General features: G+C 35.0%; 2 long non-coding RNA genes across 3 annotated transcripts; both read left to right on the forward strand.

Annotated features, from left to right (window-relative positions):
• Positions 1–19,629: 19,629 nt before the first annotated feature.
• On the forward strand, positions 19,630–20,093 carry LOC110883682. The gene is made up of 2 exons (XR_002560556.2): positions 19,630–19,757; positions 19,870–20,093. It is a non-coding gene; the product is annotated as an uncharacterized LOC110883682 (long non-coding RNA).
• A 2,528-nt stretch (positions 20,094–22,621) lies between these two features.
• LOC110883683 lies at positions 22,622–24,373 on the forward strand. 2 transcript variants are annotated; one of them, XR_002560557.2, is made up of 4 exons: positions 22,622–22,690; positions 23,258–23,409; positions 24,018–24,110; positions 24,300–24,373. It is a non-coding gene; the product is annotated as an uncharacterized LOC110883683 (long non-coding RNA). The 2 variants fall into 2 exon arrangements; XR_004877539.1 differs by having other exon boundaries at positions 22,627–22,805.
• The last annotated feature ends 3 nt before the right edge of the window (positions 24,374–24,376 follow it).

The following is a 24,376-nucleotide window of genomic DNA, read 5'->3' on the forward strand; positions in this document are numbered from 1 at the left end:
AACTATGCTTACCTTGTTCGGTGGTATTTTTTTTAGCTTAATGGATGTCTACATAATTTGTGGGCAACATGACATCTAAGTTTAGCAAGTTGATGAATTTTAAAGGGAGTGATTTAAGAAGATGGCAAGAGGATGACATTCCTTGCTATTACTTTGATCGTGGTGTATAACCATACCACTCCTAAGAGTCAAGCAGTGGACAATCATAAAACTCTAAAAGCCATCCGAAGGAAAGAAAATGTATGAAAACAATGCCACATCTTAAACTATATGTCGTCCCATATATGTTATATGTTAAATGAACAAAGAAATTATGAGTTTCTCTTCAATAAAATGAAAAAAAGGAAAATCAACTCAAATAGCCACACATCGACACACTTACTTTATGAATTTTCAAATACATTAATAAACTTTAGAAACTGCTTGACGTTAAATACCTTTAACATTACCAATAGAAAGTTTATCTTAATGTATTTGGAAATTCATAAAGTGAGTATGCCAATGTGTGGCTATTTGAGTTGATTTCCCATTTTTAACTGTACTAAAGAGAAACTCATAATTTCTTTGATCATTTAACATTACAATAAATATAAATAATATCGGACGACACATAGTTTAAGATGTGGCACTGTTTTCATGCATTTTCTTTCCTTTCGATGGCTTTTAGAGTTTTATGGTTGTCCATTGCTTGACACTTAGGAGTGGTATGGATATACACCTCGATCAAAGTGGCAGTAAGGAAGGCCATCCTCTTGCCATCTTTTAAATCACTCCCTTTAAACTTCATCACCTTTCTAAACTTAGATGTAATGTTGCCCTCAAATTATGTAGACATCGTTTAAGCTAAAAAAAAATACTACCGAACAAGATAAGCGTATAGTTTCTTCGTTTGCGTACTAAATTACGACAACTTTGGTAGGACAATGAGTTGTTTCAACTACGTTCATGCAACCTAACAAAAACCATAGTTAAGCAGTGATAAAATTTACTCAAACATAGAATCATGTATTGCACGATTGACCACTAATAACTACAATATAATATATAATATTGGATGAATAACCTAAACCTACGAATAATTAACCTAGCTAAGGGTGATATCATCATGGGGATGGTATACTAAATATTAATTACAATAGATCTTTTTAGTTTTGTCTTGAAGCGTTAACTTTTCATATCTTTTTGTTTGCAATAACATTCGCCCATGCAACAAAAAAAGTGTAGTTAAGCAGTGAGAAAATAACATTACGGCCAACATAGAATCATGTATCGCACCATTGACTGATTATAACTACAAGGATAGTGTCAGATGAATAACCTAAACCTAATTAACCTATCTAAGGGTATATCATAACAAGGATAGTGTACTAAATATTAATTAGTATAGATCTTCTAAGATTTGACTTGAAGCATTAGCTTTTCATATCATTTTCTTTGCATTAATGTTGTCTTAGCATGTAGACTTTTTAAAGGGAGTGTATAACTACCCTTAAGGAGTTGGTGCTACTTTATTACTTGTCTTTTTACTCCTTTATTTCATAGCTAAGATAGTTTACCCATCAATGTTTGATACTATTATTATTGTGAGTTATTATGTGATTCTTTGGCATGGTTATTGATTTGATTCTTTTAGTTATATATTATATTATTTTGAAATCAAAGGCATCAACAGGAGAAACCTTTCTTTCTCCTTCAACAGGAGAAAAGTTTGCCCCAATCTCCTTCCAAAAGCCCTAACAATAGCTCTGTTATAAGTGAGATTCTACATGGTACGTTTGTTTGTTCTAGGTCACATGAGCTCTTGATTAAAAGGCTCCAAGAACCTCTATTTAACATCCCAATTCGAATCATGGTCAAAATCCATCAATAAACCCGAATTGAATGGCAAAAGACCAAAAAATTGTTTTTTTTTAACAGGCAAGGCCGTCGCTGACGGGCTTAAACCCCGCCGCCCATGCTTGTGTTGGCCGCCAGCCAAACTTTTTGTTTACGGCCTTGGCTAGGGATAACATGGCGTCAGCAACGTGCTTGAACCTCGTCGCCGACGCAGGCTAATGCCCAAACTCCTATGTTTCTTCATTTATCTTATTTTGGTCCCCTTAGCTCCATTCCAAAGCTCAATTAAGCTTCCAAAATGCATCTTAAACATATCAAATCCTGCAAAACACAAACCATATCAAAGTAGTGAATTCAAGAACTCAAATTCACATAATTTAGCGAATTTGAACATGAAAAGCTAAGGACTTTCAACCACCTATCAGGTCACGAGGTCACAACACACAAACAACCATAAGGATGGACTTGAGTGCATCTTGTTGTCTTGAGCAACTCCTACTAACTTCATTGTCTTCAGTTTTTGTCTTCAGGTCTTCAACATTATAATATTTATAAAAATAAATAATGAAAATAAAACCCTAATCTATTATAACTTTGAGCCATCAAAGTGGGCCAAAAGCATAAACCAAAAACTAAAACAAAACCGACATCGAAAACAACACAACCATAAAGTCAGTCTAGATTTACATATTCAACACTATCAAAATAAACTGGCCAATCTTTTGGTCAAATAAAATAATAAAAAAACTTTTGACCAAATAACCTGTTACTCTAAAATCATCAAGATCTGAAACTTTAGACAACTTAAAGTTTGAGATCTATAACCTGACCGGTTCCGATTTGCATGTTGTAAGTGTGGATCTGATACCACTTTTAGGTTTCAGTGACGATCTTGTTACTTTTATCAAAATGGGTTTCATGTATATATATTAATTACATCTATAATTAGTAAGATTCAGCTGAATATTATATAAATAATCAACACTAAAAATGAACTGAACAAGATCGTGGTTACAAATATGCATATACGGTTCACTGATTAATCTACCTATGACATAGATATACCTTAATGATTAAAGATTAACCGTTTAAGACACTAAGGTGAACGGGTGCTAGACGTGAACATTTTGTGATTGAAGAAAGCGGCGATGCGGCGGCTTGCTTTCTGACCGGACGAAATCAAAAAGGGGTCGCGCTTTGAGTAGGTGGGGGCTTCTTTTTGTGGGGTCAAAAGATGTGGTGATTTCTTTTGCGGCTGGCTTGCTGTGAATATAAAGATTATTAGACTATCTCCAATGCTACAGGCGCCCTTAAGCATCCTTAGCTGCCACATCATATCCATACAAATCCTTAAAACATTTACTTTATCTCCAACCCTACAAATATCCATACTCTTCTAAATTTCCACCTCATCGCCTACCCACTACACACAATATTTAAATAAAAGTTTTTTCTTTTGGTTTGGGCCCACCTTATCAACAAAACCAACAAACATGCATCCATAATTAAGGGCTGCATTGTTAAGGGTCTTAAAGGGCACCCTGGCTCCAATGGTAAGGGCTTGTAAGGGCAAGAATATTAAGGATGCATTGGAGATAGTCTTAGTATATATTGATTAAATAATTAGGTTAGTTAGGCTAAAAGGTGTGGGGGTCGCCACGTAGGAACATGAATGGAAGGCTACACCACCCCCTTGCATGATCCATCATGGTTTGTATGGACTAAACCATGACAACGATGATCCTCCTTTCCATTTTTAATAAATCATTTCATTTTTCTTTAGACAAAGATAAATTAAAATAAATAAGGGGATAGTGGTTTGGGTCATGACCACACCCTTAGGTTATTAGTTTTGGATGGTGGATTATAGGTGGGTGACATGGCACTGACGTGGAGGGTCATGGTGGTTATGAGGGTCACCACACCCTATAGCCTTATAATAACCTTAACTACAAGATTAATCATCTCATGGCCCCCAATTCCCCAAATCTAATGTGTCTCGTTTAAGCCCAGACGTGATTCGAAGCTCGAAAACTTAGTTTAGTTAAATAATATGATAAAATGTTATATTATTTATAACTCGTGTAAATATAAATCTCGTTTCTCGTGAATATAATAAATCTAGATAATTATATATTTCATTACGTTAATTATTCGTGGTCACCAGTTAATCCAGTTAAGTGGATTTAAAATTTGTTGCTGATGACTGTCGTAAGGGTCATGCAAAAACCGAAATAAACTAGTAGCTAGAGTAAGTCGGATATCGAACCAGAGGAGGATTGTGGAAAGTGTTATGATGCTAAGTATTAATTAACTACTACTAAATTGAAAACTCAGTTTGATTGATTGTGAGAATTATCTAAATTAACGAATAAAAATTGTGGTTTAAAACAATGATGAGAAAAGGTGATCACTCCGGGATTCAGATTTTGTAATTACTAATAACTTAGTTGATTGTCATATTGGATACTATTGGTTAAACGATATAATTATCAACTATTCATGCAATGAATAATTATTCAACCAACAAAGTATAATCAGATTTAAACGTATTTATGTCTCTGTCTAACACAGGATTCGTTTGTCAAACGAATTATAAAAACGCAAGTAAAGGCCGTCTGTCACACGGTTGCAATCCGAACTCAATACATAAAACAATAAACCAAATCAATAGTGCCTTACACAATCATTCACCCGAAGTGTTCACGAGAGATTTAGCCGCTCATCTCGGTTCAGTTGACTGATCTTCACCGGCTTGATACCCAGTTGAAAAACCCTTGCCGTCTACTGCCGTCGAAGATTGATATGTTTATGTTGCTGACTCGTGAATAAAACCAATGTGATTATTATGTTCCAAGCCCACATGTGCCTTTTTCTTATTCGGCCCCACAAAGAAAAACAAAACAATCCACGTGAGTTGATGATGATTTTGATGTTGACCAAAAACCCAACCTAAATGGCGGCCCAATCAAAGAAGTCGGCCCAGGCCATGTATAATGATGATGATCATATATCGATGATATAATACTTTCTTTTTTTACCTTTCAATCTCGGTCCAATAAGAAAGTCCACGTGTAGCCTTTCCTAGTCCCACATGATGTCACTTCTCTCCAATTCATTTGTATATGTGTGTATTGAAAATTATCATGGATGATGTGTTGTTGACTACCCTCCTCACGTGACTTGTGATGATATTCCAATATTGACTTTGTGTGCCTCCTTATGTGCGTGTCTTTTGAGGTAGGGGTTTAAACCCATTATTTTTAATATCCCTCACATAAGATAACATATGCGATGCTCTATGTCATCCATCGTAGGCTACAGTTGACTTTTGTTGGAACCATAAGCATTAAGCAACATATTAACTTCACATAATGACACTCCACCCCCTGGACTTCATGGTTTCGCATTTGTTTCACATTCAAGCTACCACTTGACCCGAACACGTCCCGAATGATGTAATACATCGTGATACACACCTCGTTTGTTCCTCTTGGTCATTAAGCATCCGTATTTCACCATTTTATGTGATTGACCTGTAAAACCACAAAAACTCGTAGTTATCACATTCTAAATATATAATCACACAAAACGCATTAAATCACATAAGATATTACACTTAAGGCTCGTCTTTTACACTCTCCATCACATCCCCACACTTAACATTGATTGTCCTCAAGCAACCATCATACACATTACTCACCTTATTAACAAATCACTTTCAAATCCCTTACTAATTAACAATTTAAGGTCCCGAGCCATACCCGTCCCATAGATAGACTGACACAATCGAGATTGACAATCTGACAAGGAAGTGGAACGCATTTAAAACAATTTAAGACTTGCCTAGCTAAAACTAACATGCTTATGATACTACACACATGCCACACACCCCTCACAATGACCACTCCTCTCGGTTTAATCAAGACTAGCGTGTAATGTGCTAGTGTATATTCGCTCAAAACCAAATACGCTACCTTGCAATCATAAGCTTGTATGGCAATCACACCTCCACTGTATCAAATAACGTAGCACATATCAAAAGGACTTTCGGGTTTTGGGTTAAGGGTAAAGGTAGGGAAAGATTTTTTTTTAGCTTTTTATGTTTATTGGAGAACACAATTGAAAATACCAAACCATGATAACTTATTCACAATAATACTAACACATGGGTTATTTTCAACCCATTTATTTAACATGAACATAACAATAATAATTTTTTTTCTTTTTCTTTTTCTTTTTCTTTCTTTTCTCTTTTTTTTTTCTTTTTTTTCTTTTTCATAACAAATACACAATTGTCATTCATGGTTGGTAATCAAACGAGTCAAACAAGGTGTAACAAACGAAGGGTAAGAGGCACAACATGGTTAACTAAGGTGGGTGGATAAACAATCAACATATGAAATAATGAAGGGATCCTAATGCCTTTATCATTTATGCGCATACGCTAAACCACAGTCTTGGCACGTATCAAACCGCACAAGTTCTAACACAAAGCAACATATGGCCTACTCTCAGCAAATGAACATTTATTGCAAATTTAACTAACCACTAAGTAGGCTCAAATATCTCACCGAACAAAAGGAATATGGGTTACCGACACGTAGCATGTGTAATTCTTAAAGCATGTTACCCCTAGTTAGGCATCTCTTTTTAATTCTTTTAAAAACCTGTCAGAAAAACTCTCATGAAACTTAAAGGGACAACCATGACTAGGGATCTAAGTTAGTTTAATATCAGCAAGGAACCTTTAAGCAATTGAAAATATTGGTTTTCATGTAGTTCAAGCATACTTGAGACAAAAAATTTTAAAATTTTTCAATTTTTCAACCCTTCAAGCTTTTAAGATCAACAATCTTACCAACCCTTTTCTCAAGTTACCGCATCCCCACACTTGGGATACATTGTCCCCAATGTATGGTGCAATTTATAATATAAACTCGAGAGATACCACCCGCAAACCATGAACGACTAATAACCTACTCGACGCGACATAAAGAAACCACTCCCAACACAAAAATTTTACACCACCAAATACACGAAAACAAATAAAACACAAGATAGATACACACATGCACCTAATCAGAAAACAAGTGAGTGTCTGTGGCGGTGTAACTGCTGCGATCTAACCGGAACATACGCCCCTCATAGATTCTTTGAGATCTCATCGGGGATGTTGCCAAACATCCCCACACTTGATTCCTTGAATCCGTGAAGATGGAATATAGAAACCTGTCAAAACACAAACACACCAAAACGAAACCAAACCAAAATACAATACTCTACATCCTCGGGCTGCCTCCCGAGAGCGCTAAGTTTAAAGGTCTTCAGCCAGACCGTACCTGCTATGCGTTACGGTGGTCTCAATGCACACTTACCCAAAACATTTCCAACGAATGCCCGGAAATTTACATGCCGTCTCCATAAGCTCGTCGATATAATTGGCATGTTTAGAAAGCACACGCGGGTTTTGCTGATCCACTTCACGAGATATACACCGATGTCTTGTAGCTTCACCCTTTTCATCTTCTTCCTTGAACCCTCTTCCCCACACTTGTTAATTGGAATGCTTAATATGGGAAGAAGTTCGGTACACATATTTATCTCCTCAGACTGCTCTGCCTCCTCATCCTCACACACCATCTGATCCACCAATGACTCTTCATCAGATAAAGGATTCATTGGTGTGGTATTATCCTCCACAACCTCCTCCTCCATGTGAGAATAATCTCTAATATCAACAGATAATGGTGAGAGACGCTCTTCTATTTCTATCTTCATTTTTAACTTTTGACACTTGGAAACTAGGCAGCTGATTCGATCTTCATCGGAAAGGTTGGGTGCTGATAAATACTGCTTGAGTTTGGACAAAGTCACTTCCAACATAGCAAGCTCTTTCTCCTCCTCGGTCTTATAAGCATAGACACCCTCGGGCTCAGGATATTCCTCGGGATGATACTGTCGGTATCCCTGATACGGTGTTGAGATGTACGCATCCATCATTTTTTTATTCCAATAATCTGGATTTTCCAAATACACCGCGCACACATCATCATAATAAGAAGTATGATAACGACCGCAACAGAAACATCGACCATCCGTCCTTGGCTCATAATAAGTATCCTCGTCCCGATCCCATCCATCAGAGTAATAACCATCCTCCACCGTTGTATCAGAATCATAGAAATATGGTGGAGGGGAAGGATTATCATAGCAAGGCATCGGTGGCTCTTCCAATTTCGCTTTTTCTCGTCTAAATCGGGCCTCGTGGCAACCGATACACGGGTGAAGTGGTTCCCCGCACAAAATGCATCTAAGAGAGCTGCAGAATATTGTAAGATCGGTCATCCTGCACAAACACAAAAACACAAGCACCACGCATAAATTTGAACAAAACAAACAAAACTGACACTATTTTTGGATTTTTATTTATTTTTTATTTTTTATTTTTTTAACCTAAAACTTAACACTAAACACTTTGCGCACGCCTCCCCGGAAACGGCGCCATTTTCATGACTGTCGTAAGGGTCATGCAAAAACCGAAATAAACTAGTAGCTAGAGTAAGTCGGATATCGAACCAGAGGAGGATTGTGGAAAGTGTTATGATGCTAAGTATTAATTAACTACTACTAAATTGAAAACTCAGTTTGATTGATTGTGAGAATTATCTAAATTAACGAATAAAAATTGTGGTTTAAAACAATGATGAGAAAAGGTGATCACTCCGGGATTCAGATTTTGTAATTACTAATAACTTAGTTGATTGTCATATTGGATACTATTGGTTAAACGATATAATTATCAACTATTCATGCAATGAATAATTATTCAACCAACAAAGTATAATCAGATTTAAACGTATTTATGTCTCTGTCTAACACAGGATTCGTTTGTCAAACGAATTATAAAAACGCAAGTAAAGGTCGTCTGTCACACGGTTGCAATCCGAACTCAATACATAAAACAATAAACCAAATCAATACTGTCTTACACAATCATTCACCCGAAGTGTTCACGAGAGATTTAGCCGCTCATCTCGGTTCGGTTGACTGATCTTCACCGGCTTGATATCCGGTTGAAAAACCCTTGCCGTCTACTGCCGTCGAAGATTGATATGTTTATGTTGCTGACTCGTGAATAAAACCAATGTGATTATTATGTTCCAAGCCCACATGTGCCTTTTTCTTATTCGGCCCCACAAAGAAAAACAAAACAATCCACGTGAGTTGATGATGATTTTGATGTTGACCAAAAACCCAACCTAAATGGCGGCCCAATCAAAGAAGTCGGCCCATGCCATGTATAATGATGATGATCATATATCGATGATATAATACTTCCTTTTTTTACCTTTCAATCTCGGTCCAATAAGAAAGTCCACGTGCAGCCTTTCCTAGTCCCACATGATGTCATTTCTCTCCAATTCATTTGTATATGTGTGTATTGAAAATTATCATGGATGATGTGTTGTTGACTACCCTCCTCACGTGACTTGTGATGATATTCCAATATTGACTTTGTGTGCCTCCTTATGTGCGTGTCTTTTGAGGTAGGGGTTTAAACCCATTATTTTTAATATCCCTCACATAAGATAACATATGCGATGCTCTATGTCATCCATCGTAGGCTACAGTTGACTTTTGCTGGAACCATAAGCATTAAGCAACATATTAACTTCACATAATGACACTCCACCCCCTGGACTTCATGGTTTCGCATTTGTTTCACATTCAAGCTACCACTTGACCCGAACACGTCCCGAATAATGTAATACATCGTGATACACACCTCGTTTGTTCCTCTTGGTCATTAAGCATCCGTATTTCACCATTTTATGTGATTGACCTATAAAACCACAAAAACTCGTAGTTATCACATTCTAAATATATAATCACACAAAACGCATTAAATCACTTAAGATATTACACTTAAGGCTCGTCTTTTACACTCTTCATCAGTTGCCCAATGTGTAACTCTTACGGGTCACAACTTGGTTAGCATCATTGACTTATCGGATCTGTTCATATAAATCTAATAGGTTACCATGGGGCTACAAGTCTTGTTACATGGTCTAAGGTTGTGAACATGGCACATAAGGATCATAATACAACAGTTACCTATGGGGATGCGAGTATAGGCAATTACCCGCGGAGTTGCGAGTATAGGTGGTTTACCTATGAGGTTGTGAGTATAGATGATTGCCTATAGGGCTGCGAGTATAGGGTGGTGACCTACGGGGCTAACAATGGCGTTACAACTAACTATAGGAGTGATGATTATTATGGTTTGTATATTCCTTGATCATTACAATATCAATGATACAATATATATGCATCGATGCCCTAACTAACCTCCTATCTATATGGAGAGAATATAAGCTTCATATTATACTATACAATAATATGGTAACAATATAATGGCTAATACTCCCCCTTAGTTTGAGTGGGAGTGTAAACAAACGGTCAAACTAGAACGGAAGCTTTCAAACAGTTGTCGCGAGAGACCCTTCGTAAAGTATAGTACTTTGTGAATTTCGTTAAACGGAATCCAAAGTACTATACTTTGTGAGTTCGTTAAACGGATGCCAAAGTGCTATACTTTGTGAGTTCGTTAAACGGAATCCAAAGTACTATACTTTGTGAGTTCGTTAAACGGATGCCAAAGTACTGTCTGAATAAGACTACACTTTGTGAAGTTCGTTAAGGTTCGAATCACGTGACTATCGTTAAGGTTTGATTTAGGTTTTACACAAATACGTATTCCATTCTGTTAAACTATATGTTTAACTACCAAAAATACCCCCAACTACACACTCACAATCAAACAAACTAATAGATCATCAGAAGATCCAGAATAATAAAGTGCATGCTTAATTATCGGAAGAAGTAGAATCAAGAAGCTTGTTAACTCAATCTTGCATATTTATAAAGTGAGTCATTCTCTTTTTATCAACTGTTTTACAAAAATCCAAGTTATTTTCAAAGTTATAATTACAGGGATTAAGTCTATGTAATCATCAAATTACAGCCGGTATGTGGGGTTTTGTATACATTACTTATTTCCCGTCACACTTGGACAACGAGTTAGCCAAGGGGTGATCTGACCACAGTCACAGACACCATTTGGACAACGAGATAGCCAATGGGTAGTCGAGTGACAAGTACTGTGGGTAGTTGGTTTGATATCAGAAACATTGTAATTCCCCTTAATACTGTAAATTATAACAAATATGTTTTTGTGCAAACTGAATGAACTCACTCAGTATTTCCCGCTGACAAAACCTTTTCAAAACGCGTTTCAGGTAATTACAGTAGATTGGAGTAAGGATTAGATCCAGCACTGAAAGACTTCAAGAAGTGGCTTATTTTATTAATTAAATGAACTTAAGGAAATATTGTTTTTGGGTTTATCCCGTATTAAAAGCTACCTTTGTAAAACATGGAATTTATTCCATCTATTTAAATAAAATCCGGTGTTTCTAAACTCTGATATTTTTCCTAACTCACGATCCTGATGAAATTTCCGCTGCAATGTTTTTCAAAATAATCACCGGTACCACTTGACTGCTCGCGGCTTCCGATTCCGGCCAGGATGGGGTCGGGGGTCGTGACAGAAGGACCGTAGTTAGGAAATATGTTATCAGAGTAAACCACCACATTTTATAACATTAAACACATAGGTAAAACCCGAGTTTTCAGTACATATAATTTTATAGGGGTACACCCTATTTTATTTAAGAAAAACATCTATTTCTTTTTAGGTAACTTTATTGCCACTTTTCCAAGCCTTCAGTGTTGTCCAGCTGGCTTCTATTTGGCTTTCACATTTTGTTACCTGAAATGCGTTTTAAAAACATTTTGTCAGTGGGAAATACACACTGGTGAGTGAATCCTAGTTTAACCAATTTGCAGTATTGAGGGCACATCCGCAATTACATTTGTTTCCAAGACATCACAATTAACATCAGTGGTACGGTCATACTCAACTTATGGGATGTTACCACACCAGTAACCAATTTTGTATACAAAACCCCAACATACCCACTATAATTTTATTCTTTACAAATACTCAATAACTGCTTTTTATATATTTAATTTAGTGAGGTTTTGTAAAAACAGTAAACAAAAAGGTTTACAAAAGGTGGATCAACTCACATTGCTGTTTTAGGGTTTTCAGTAAGGATTTCCTGGGAATAATCTATAAATTACACAAATGCACGTGTGTTAGTATAATAACCCATTTTAACATTAGTAATACCCTCCCCGAGACGGCATTCCAACGACTACGTCGGGCAGAACCACGACAGCCGTTACGGAACCCTAGATCAATCGGGCAGCGTATCTAATACGTCTCCAGGGGTTATAATACTTACATCGTAGCAGAACCTCGCTATTTAGGGGGTATAATACCCGGGTATAATAACTTCCTACAAAAATTGTGATTTGAGAATTGAATTGTGAACGACGGAAATCGAAAACTGATGCGTTCTATTTATAGTTGTGAAATCTGACTTCCAGGCCGCCCGCGTAAAACACAGGCCAGGTTTACGCGGCCCGCGTCAACCTTGGTCAACACAATAGCTTGGCCCGGTCATCTACTAGGTTCGACATGATATCGACACGTGTCAGCTCAGGGCTGCGCCACAACTTAGGTCACTCGCGGCCCGCGTTAACTATCGAGAACTATTACGCGGCCCACTTCAACTTAAAGGAATCAAAGGAACCCGGTTTACCTCTTCATACGGCCCGCGTAAGATGTGGGGTGGGTCTACGCAGCCCGTCTCAACTTAATATTTATTGTTTTTAATTTATTTTAATACAATAACGTATTTCGGGCTTGGTTTTCACATACGGGATATATTATAATACATATTGGGACATTTTAAGATGTATTAGGGTATCGGAAATTTTTTTTTGAGGGTGTCGGTTTACGTTCGGGTTGTTATATCGATAGTTCATTAGTGTTTTTAGCTTTTATATTTTAGAGTTAATTGCCCGGATGGTCCCTGCGGTTTCACGTTTTTTCACGTTTAGTCCCCACATTTTGAAACTAGCATGTATGCTCCCTATGGTTTGTCAGTTTGTTACTCGGACAGTCCCCCAACATTTACTCTACTCTGGGGACTATCCGAGTAACAAAATGACAAACCATTGGGAGCATACCTGCTATTTTCAAAAGGTGGGGACTAAACGTGAAAAAAACATGAAACCACAAGGACCATCCGGGCAATTAACTCTACATTTTATTTAAATACTTCAAAATTCCAACAAATAAAATATTTAATAAGTGTCAATGTATTATATATTTTGTTCATGAACGTTTTTTTTTTGTGTTCATTTGTTACCATTTATGTTCATGAACATTAGTTTGCGCTCAATTGTGTTCATCATCGTTCATTTTCATTCGTTGCCTAAAATTAACAAACAAACACAAACAAACACGAACAAGTTCATTTCCTTAAGAAACAAACACGAACATAAAATCTTGTTCGGTAAGCGTTCGTGAACAGTTCGTGAACACATATATTTCTTAACAAACGAACACGAACAAGGACTTGTTCATGTTTGTTCGATCCGTTTGCAGCCCTACTGGTGACGAATGGTGCTCTGGTGATGCTCCGGTGACGGATGATGCTCTGGTGATGCTGCGGTGATGCTCCATTGAAGATGGTTCGGTGACTGTTGGGTTTGTTTTAAGGATAAAGAAGTGGATGTGCATATGAAGTGTGTGTTTGTTTTTTTAGGAAGAATACAGCCCTTGGATCATGTTTTCATCAAGGGTCAAGAGTTAATGTTTAGTACATCACACGGATCGACCTATTACCAGCGACGCCAATAGCAGCGACGTGGTGCAATAGGGGCGACTGGTGATGTCGTCGTCGCTATTGCACAGCGTCATCGATACGTTTTCTTGTAGTGTATGAAGATGTATGTTGAAATAATCTTGACCCATATGCTAAGCGAGTGATGTTGGATTTGCAAGTTAACATATTTGTTAGAGTTTGTTTGTCAATGGAAAGAAAGCAAAACATGGTAAATCCTATGGGCGAAGATGAGTGCTTCATAACTCTTGTTGATAAAATTTACATCTTCAAAAAATTATATATATAATGGTTTGATTAATGATTATTGGGAAATTAGTGTACTAATATGGACACTTGAGATATGTACTAATGATACGCCCCGCATGCGGTATGCGCATATAATGTACATGTGTGTGGGACCTCGGGGGGCAAAAGTGAAAGTGCACTAATTTTAACGTTATTTTACTAATTTCGTGAAAATAACTTTAAAAAGCGAGGGACGGTTAATCATGCATCATGTGGTGGCGTTGATAGCCGAAAGACAAGGGGGTACATGCACTAATCAGCTTTTGTTCCAATTGTTGAGTGTTATGTGCCTTATGTCCAAGGCTTGATGCAAAACTACTATTGGAAGCAGCCTCTCATTCTTATGGGGCAGAGGTAAGGCTGTCTACATCTTACCCTTCTCAGAGTCTACCTTAGCTTTGCTATTGGTAGAATTTACTGGGTATGACAATGATGATGGAGATATGTACTAATGAAGGGATGAAGTAATATAGTTTAGCATTGAGGTTACATACAAGGTAGATATGAAAACAACAATTGAAGCTAGCAAGATGGTGATCTATGTTATTATGGATTTTCAATAAGATGGTGATATGAAAATAACATTGAGGTTACATACAAGGTAGATATGAAAATAACAACTGAAGCTAGCAAGATGGTGATCTATGTTATTATGAATTTTCAATAAGATGGTGATCTATGTTATTATGGATTTATGAGTATGTTACATAATGCTACTCTATTGAGTTTAACGTAGACTAGCAATTAAGGATCAAATTGTTAAGAGGTAATTGCTTCTTGTGGGTAAACAGATGGATATCGAAAGGTGCCAACTGGTCGAGCTAACTCTTACGATGGAAAATATAAACATGTATGTGGAAAATATAATTGAGCTTGATACGAGGGTAAAAATCCTCATGTGTGAAAAGAATCAAACTAATAATCAAGAAATTAGGTACTAATGAGGGTAAAATCCTCATGTATAATTGGTCTATAACAAGTAATTAGAAGAAATTAAACAAACCTGGAGCCCGAATTGAAATTGCAAAATTGTGATGAAACCTAGATTAATATCTGAATCGTATGAGAACTATAAACCTATTTGCGGGTTATTCGGAATGATTTATCGGATTAGACATAGATAAAGCCATCTATAATTAATCCCAAACAATTATTAATTAGAAAATTAATAATTAAAAACAAGGCCCGAATAACGTTCGTGTTACGGCACTCCTACGTCACCTAACTCGATTAATTACCGACGTTGTTATCCCGATCAACAAGTTAATCCAATACCCTAAAATCCGTTAGTAACACTAAAATTCAGTTTATTTGTTTTTGAGTTTGTCAATGAAATTACCATGCCATTTTTATATGGTATATTTTTTATGGACACCATTTGTTGTTAAAAGTAAGAGAGTTCAATTAATCAAATTTCTAGATACTCAAGAAATTCAAGTTAATGAAACTTTAAAAATTTAGATCTGAATTTAATTAAAAATTGATTTGAATTTGAAATTTGTACAAATTTATTCATTCCAATAAAGGGAAAGGTTATAAATCAATTACACACGTAGATACATCCAAATATAATATAATATAATATAATATAATATAATATAATATAATATAATATAATATAATATAATATAATATAATATAATATAATATAATATAATATAATATAATATAATATAATATAATATAATATAATATAATATAATATAATATAATATAATATAATATAATATAATATAATATAATATAATATAATATAATATAATATAATATAATATAATATAATATAATATTGTATACTATAATATATTTGTAGAAGAAAATTAAAATACGGAATTGCATTTAAAACTTAAAATCCAAAATCCGTTACAAATTTGATTTAAAGAATTTGGAAGAGTATGATATACCTCTAGCCCAAAGCACTCGCTTTCATAGTGTTAACTTAGGGGAATGATCTACTAAAAAGTGGGTTATTTCTAAGTAAGATAAGAAAGATTTTGATGATGACATGCGGCACTTCTTATAAGAAAGAAGAAAGAGCACTTTGGTGCTAAAACATTTTTGGTCCTTTTAAGTAGGAGTGTAAATATGACATGTGCCACGCTTGTGTTTTCTCAAAAAAATACAACAAAAAAAATCAGTACAAAAAAATCTAACATAAAAAATCAAGTACAAAAAATATAGCACAAAAAAATATAGTATAAAATATATAACACAAAAAAAAACCTTGTAAAAAAAATTAAGCTCAAAAAATTCAGCAAAAAAAATTAAGACAAAAAATTCAGCACAAAAGGTATAGCACAAAAATGTAGTACAAAAAATCAGCATAAAAAATGCCAACATAGAAATATAACACATTTTTTAGGGTTATATTTTATATAGCGATATGGTACTCAAATTAAAGATAAAAAAGCTCGATTGGTGATTTTTTATGAAAAAATAATATCGCATAAAAACATTATGAACATTTAAAAAAATGAGGGTGCAATATGCATGTGGAAAGAGAAAGTCAATAAATATGATTTGTCGAAGATATCCTTAAACTCCTATTTTTTTTTCTACATTTTCATCTTAACCATTAATATGAAAAATGAAACGGTAAAATTCTTTCTCATCCTACTTAAGCAAAAAAAAAAAAAACTTTTTATTTGATCTTAAAATTAAACAAGTAGATTCTCGAGTTAGTTGAGTTAATGGATTAGGCATATTCAATATTTCGATTGGAGTACATAGTTTAAGACGTGTTTGTGTATTCTTACATTTTCCTTCTTCTAGGGATTTACGTACGTCCATTGCATCATGCATGCATGGGACCGGTAAGGATATACACCAAAATCAAATTTCTTTGAACTTCCTCAACTTGCCAAACTTGGATGTCATGTCCTCTTAAATTTTGTAGACATTGATTATACTTAAAAAAATTCTAAGATAAGTGTAGTTATTTCCTTTCCGCATAAACTTATGACTACTTTTATTGGAAAAATAAGTTGTTTCAACTACTTACAAACATTCGCGCAACAAGACAAAAAGGGTAGTTAAGCAATGAAAAAACATTACGACAAACATAGAATATGCATCACACCGTTCATTGTTATAACTATAACGACAACATAATTTCGAATGAATAAACTAAACCCCAAAAAAATTTAACCTAGCTAAGGGTGATATATCATCATCACCTCGATCGTATATCAAATAATTGTACAAATCTTATTAGATTTATCTGGACGCCTTTGCTATTCGTATCCGTTTGTTTTTGTTTGCATTAACGTTATCTTAATGTGTAGACGTTTTAAAGGGAGTGTACTTTATTTCTTGTCTCATTACTCTTTTGTTTTGACCTAATGTAGTTTACCCACAAATGTATGGTTGTTGGTTTGATTCTTCTAGTTATATAATATATTATCTGGATTATTTAGTAATCTAAGGTATATTATATTATCTTGATTATTTAGCGAGCAACCTCTTTATCTCCTTAAATAGGAGAAAACTTTGCCTTATCTCACCCTCACAAGACCCTATTAACACCTCTGCTCTAAGTGAGATTCTACTGGATACGTTCTATTAAGGGTTTTAAGGTATATAAATAAATGTTCAAACCCACACTAGAACTTCGGAGTAAAGACTTGGAAAAGAAAAAAAATCCTAATTGAAGAACTACAAAATTAAACCATAACTTGAAACCATTAGATGAATCAATAATTTTGAGATAGAAAAAACAAATTGGCCTAAAATTAGAACACGGGAAGAATTATTTCTTTCAATGACAACGATTTAGGAATTCTTGTTGAATGCATCAAGGTAAAAGGTATTATGCATTTATGCTTCTTCAATAACGTTTTTCCCATTGTTTTAATCGCACGATTCTAAATGTTATTGTTGAATTGCAATTTGGCACGAATTCTACTTCTCTCATGTGCTTTAATCGCCTTTGTTGAATCGCATGTGAAATACTTAAAACTATTATTGAATTGTGTCATGTAGGTCACTACATTGGTTTCTCAGTTCACTGTTAAATTTTTTTTCCAGCCCGTTTGGAAAGCGGATCGTGGCAGCAGACCAACTCCTCCATTAGGAAGGTGGTTGTGGTAGTGGATGATTTAGAAATGGTTGTGCTCCTCCATTGATCTTTTTAAGGTTCAGGTTGAGGAAAAGCGGTTGTCTAGTGCTGGTCAATGGCAATGGTGTCATTATCCACCCTATAAATAAGCAACTTTTTAAGGCATCATTACTTGTACATTGTGCTTAGGGAGTGTTTCAAAAATAAACTTTGATTTTACTTTTTTTCCCCACATATGTGTTGCGTTTACATCAGCCTTACACATGTGGATTGAGATATCAGACATAGAGAGGGAGGCGGAGCTACCGGCGGAGCACGGCGGCAATGGATCTCTTCATTGTCATGACCCTTCTCCTTCCGATCATCATCAGTCAACGCTACCATGATCAATAACGAAGCCGCTGTTTCCACCACCACCACCGTCGCAGCACCATCCACTTCTTCCTCTAACATCGCTGCTCAATCTCTCGGTCTCAAAAACTTCTTCAAAACTCTCGAAAGTCGTTACAAGCTTCGTCACGATAAATGTCATCCTTCTTCTCTTCTTCCATACGCTCTCGCCAAATCCATCACGCAGGTTACAATCTCTCGCCCTCTCAGGTGTTTGAATTCGTGTATGATGTTAGGTCGATTAAGTGTTGTTTATGTTTGTGTTTGTGAAATTGCAATCGAAAGTTAAAATTAGGTTTTATGCTGATTAGATAAACCCTAGGTTACTTGAAGGATAGTTACATACACATGCCTAGGCTAAATGTGTCACTAAAATACATTAACGTTTGCAAACTTTTAGCTGTTTGGAAGGTTTGTTAGTTGATTCTGATTTACCATTTAAGTTTTTGAAACCCTTTCTTCATAGGTCTGTTTTGTATAAGCAAGAGAGAAGAGAGAGAAAACATACTGTAGAGAGTTAGAGAGAGAGAGAGTCAGAGGAGGTTGCGGAGACACGGCGTCGTTTAGGTTTCCTTCAAACACTGATAATTAGTTTTGAATATTCGAAATCTTGCTGGATCTGCTTCCAGTTTTTCCTTTGAATTGAGTGTTTTTGCGAATTCGTCAAACAGTTCTTCAAATTAGGTTAAATTTGGAGTTAACATGAAGCCATTTTCTTTTTGCAGGTAATACGATTTGATCGCCGGTGGTGAAGGATATGAGGGTTGTGTTAGGACCGGTTACAAAGGCAACGATGGCGGCGGAGGTATGGTTGTCAAAGTTGAACGGTATGATGTCATCATCTAAAATTCATTAAAACTGTAGTATTCACGATTTTATTTTGCTATCTATTTACTTGATTCTATTTAGAGGATATGTGGTAGTTAGCTTCACATGTGTAGCAGCGAGAATTGACTAGAAAATTCATGCTTGGATGAATTTTTTGACCTTCACGGTTCATTGTTTTGGTTGCTTTTTTTATTAGTTTTTAATTTATGATTGTGATATTCATGAAAATTATCAGAGATTCAATCATTCAAATGGGTATTTCTATCGTAGTTTGTCACTTGGGTTTCCAATAAACAAAATCTTGGATAAAGTTTTAGGCTTTGTGAGTCAATTAAACAACATTCTTTGCAAAATGCCAATCATTACTATGAAATTAACATGCTTTGCCAAAAGTTTAATATTAGGAAAAAGGATTTTACCTAAGCCTGATTGTTTCTGAAAGCGGGAGGTTTTATACATTGATTCATTGCTAATTATATATCTATGGATGTGATTTCAGGTGAATTAGACATGTAGCCAACCATTTTCTCTTCAAGGTAACCAATCATTACTATGAAATTAACATGCTTTGTCAAAAATTTTGTTTGGTTTCGTGTGTTATTGTATACGTTGAACAGTAGCCTTACCAGTGAAATTCGGATCTCTCAGGCATGACCTTGGTTTAAAAAAGCGGGAAGCGCACAAAAGCGACGAGGTCTAAAACAGAAGCGCAAAAGTGGTGACCTTTTCGTACGCAATTATGGGTTGGATTGGACCTGACTGAAGATTTATGAGTTTCAAGCAATTTTTCTTTACCTGTATGAACTGCACTTTGTTTGCGACTTGCCGAGTTATTATGTTAAACTATGTAAGCAAAGATAATATTGTCTTTATATATGGGGTTTAGGTGATTGAGAAGTGGTAGGTAAGTATGGCTGGGAATTCAAGCATAGGCTGCGAAATGCTGCCAAACTGGTCGTCTCTGTTTGAATTTTAAGTTAACATATTTGTTAGAGTTTGTTTGTCAATGGAAAGAAAGCAAAACATGGTAAATCCTATGGGCGAAGATGAGTGCTTCATAACTCTTGTTGATAAAATTTACATCTTCAAAAAATTATATATATAATGGTTTGATTAATGATTATTGGGAAATTAGTGTACTAATATGGACACTTGAGATATGTACTAATGATACGCCCCGCATGCGGTATGCGCATATAATGTACATGTGTGTGGGCCCTCGGGGGCAAAAGTGAAAGTGCACTAATTTTAACGTTATTTTACTAATTTCGTGAAAATAACTTTAAAAAGCGAGGGACGGTTAATCATGCATCATGTGGTGGCGTTGATAGCCGAAAGACAAGGGGGTACATGCACTAATCAGCTTTTGTTCCAATTGTTGAGTGTTATGTGCCTTATGTCCAAGGCTTGATGCAAAACTACTATTGGAAGCAGCCTCTCATTCTTATGGGGCAGAGGTAACGCTGTCTACATCTTACCCTTCTCAGAGTCTACCTTAGCTTTGCTATTGGTAGAATTTACTGGGTATGACAATGATGATGGAGATATGTACTAATGAAGGGATGAAGTAATATAGTTTAGCATTGAGGTTACATACAAGGTAGATATGAAAACAACAATTGAAGCTAGCAAGATGGTGATCTATGTTATTATGGATTTTCAATAAGATGGTGATATGAAAATAACATTGAGGTTACATACAAGGTAGATATGAAAATAACAACTGAAGCTAGCAAGATGGTGATCTATGTTATTATGAATTTTCAATAAGATGGTGATCTATGTTATTATGGATTTATGAGTATGTTACATAATGCTACTCTATTGAGTTTAACGTAGACTAGCAATTAAGGATCAAATTGTTAAGAGGTAATTGCTTCTTGTGGGTAAACAGATGGATATCGAAAGGTGCCAACTGGTCGAGCTAACTCTTACGATGGAAAATATAAACATGTATGTGGAAAATATAATTGAGCTTGATACGAGGGTAAAAATCCTCATGTGTGAAAAGAATCAAACTAATAATCAAGAAATTAGGTACTAATGAGGGTAAAATCCTCATGTATAATTGGTCTATAACAAGTAATTAGAAGAAATTAAACAAACCTGGAGCCCGAATTGAAATTGCAAAATTGTGATGAAACCTAGATTAATATCTGAATCGTATGAGAACTATAAACCTATTTGCGGGTTATTCGGAATGATTTATCGGATTAGACATAGATAAAGCCATCTATAATTAATCCCAAACAATTATTAATTAGAAAATTAATAATTAAAAACAAGGCCCGAATAACGTTCGTGTTACGGCACTCCTACGTCACCTAACTCGATTAATTACCGACGTTGTTATCCCGATCAACAAGTTAATCCAATACCCTAAAATCCGTTAGTAACACTAAAATTCAGTTTATTTGTTTTTGAGTTTGTCAATGAAATTACCATGCCATTTTTATATGGTATATTTTTTATGGACACCATTTGTTGTTAAAAGTAAGAGAGTTCAATTAATCAAATTTCTAGATACTCAAGAAATTCAAGTTAATGAAACTTTAAAAATTTAGATCTGAATTTAATTAAAAATTGATTTGAATTTGAAATTTGTACAAATTTATTCATTCCAATAAAGGGAAAGGTTATAAATCCATTACACACGTAGATACATACAAATATAATATAATATAATATAATATAATATAATATAATATAATATAATATAATATAATATAATATAATATAATATAATATAATATAATATAATATAATATAATATAATATAATATAATATAATATAATATAATATAATATAATATAATATAATATAATATAATATAATATAATATAATATAATATAATATAATATAATATAATATAATATAATATAATATAATATAATATAATATAATATAATATAATATAATATAATATAATATAATATTGATTTAAATTTTTTTTCCAGCCCGTTTGGAAAGCGGATCGTGGCAGCAGACCAACTCCTCCATTAGGAAGGTGGTTGTGGTAGTGGATGATTTAGAAATGGTTGTGCTCCTCCATTGATCTCTTTAAGGTTCAGGTTGAGGAAAAGCGGTTGTCTAGTGCTGGTCAATGGCAATGGTGTCATTATGTGTGAATTAGTAACAATGTGCTGCATATTGATTGGTACCCTATGCATTGAGGTTTTTTTTTTTTTTTTTTGCTTTGTTTTGTTGTATTTTAATGTATTGTGTTTATACTCTCTCCTTAGCCTGCCGCGTGTGCTTTAACTTTCCACCTGTTTTTTCTGCCACGTTATATCCCACCACAATCTAATATTTAGTTTTATTTCCTCTTTACGCCTTTTAGAGAGAGAGAGCGGGTCAGGTGAGAAAGAAGTGGAGACACCGGCAGTGCACGACAAGCATGGAGCTCTTCCATGGAACCGAACGATGTCGGAAGAGGTGGAGCTAGGTTTCAGGGATTGGTCTCCGGTGTAATTCCTTTTATCTTGATTAAATTCTCCAACTTTAGGTTGAAATTTGGATCTCCACCATGGTATAAGTGACATGTTACAATTACTCACGGCGGCTAGGGTTTTTAAGATTCCAGTGAGTTCACTTTTATATCGGGTCATGCTCAAATTTGATTGTAGTGTTCAGATAGGGTTTGCTTGCTCATTGTGTTTTGTAGGTTGTTTTTGGTGAGTTACAGCAATCAAATCCAATCCCCTGTTAATGCTCCTCATCTTGCTGGTTCTTTTTTTTCAATTTGGATTTTTGTTTGGTTTGATTTGTTTAGTTTATATATTATTAAGAAGTTTTAGAGTTGTGGTTTATGAATTGATTGGTAAACTAAGGAATGGTGTTTGATTCTACAAGGTTAATAGAAGGGTGAGGGAAACACCAAAAAAAAAAAAAAAAACCCTTGGGGTTAAAGTGTTGAAAATTTAATGCATGGCAGATTAATCAAGTCAATGTCAAACAACTGATGGAAAACGTGAGTGAACTAGAGAAGTATGTGTATGGAAGCTAAAATAATTGCAACTAATGTTTTTCATCAGGTATTATGTGATGTTATGTAACCAATGAACTGTGAACGTGAATATGTTACCACGAAGGAGATAGACGCCCCATGAATATGCCTTGATAATGATTCAATAAGGAGAACGAATGGTGGATAAGCTTGGACATGCTAAGATATTAATCACGTGAGGTATGTAATGTTTATTTTGTTAAACTTTGATGAATGTAAACTTGGAAGAGAACAGACTTAGCGCAATCAAGTGACCTGTTAGGTTGGACATGTTTTCAATGGGTTCCATATGGTTTTAGTTAATGTGTAGGTTGGACATGTTTTCAATGGGTTCCATATGGTTTGAAATTCTTGGTTGATATTAAATGTTGTATACTAAATGGTTTGGTGCATAAAAGAGAAAAACGGCTCGAAATACGTGCAGTGGTGTATTATTCAAAAGTCTACATGTCATATAAAAATAAGGGGACTGAATACGCCATGTTATGCTAGGTGCCTAGATGGTTTAGGTAACAATTTTTTTTCATTTATCCTTTTCAAGTATGTTTTGATTATTCACGCATTTAGCTTTGCTAACTACTTTGTTTGCATATACTCTCCGGACTAATGGGAGAATCATGATTGAATCTTGAGATGGAACTATTCAATTTAAGACCACTATTGTGCTATGTCGAATATAGTGTTTTGACTTAATTAGGAGGCTAATATGGTTCTTTGCTATAACTTGGTGATGTAAACTTTATGCTTTGAGGTCCAATTGAATACATCGATTTTAATTGTTGTGATAGGATTCAGGTTACTTTGATGGGGAACCATTGAGTATGGCAGAAGTATGATGGATGTTCACAAAATGAGCCATGTTTTGAATGCTATCATATGGGGTACTAAACTATTGATTACTTCATCAGAGCATATTCACAACCCAATGTTCTTTGGGGACGTATATCAAATAATAATTAATGTTACTATAATATAATATAATAATATTAAATTTGCAACATAATGAACTATAATATGGTTGGGAAATTAAAGGTTTGTGTATCTAAATGTTTAATAACATTGTGGTGCAGGAAGGTGATGAGGACTCTAATCACAACTATTGGGAGCTGGCAGAAGACATGAGTATACCATGGACAGCTATAAACTG

This window comes from Helianthus annuus, chromosome 13 (genome assembly GCF_002127325.2).
Source record: "Helianthus annuus cultivar XRQ/B chromosome 13, HanXRQr2.0-SUNRISE, whole genome shotgun sequence".
NCBI classification, from domain to species: domain Eukaryota; kingdom Viridiplantae; phylum Streptophyta; class Magnoliopsida; order Asterales; family Asteraceae; genus Helianthus; species Helianthus annuus.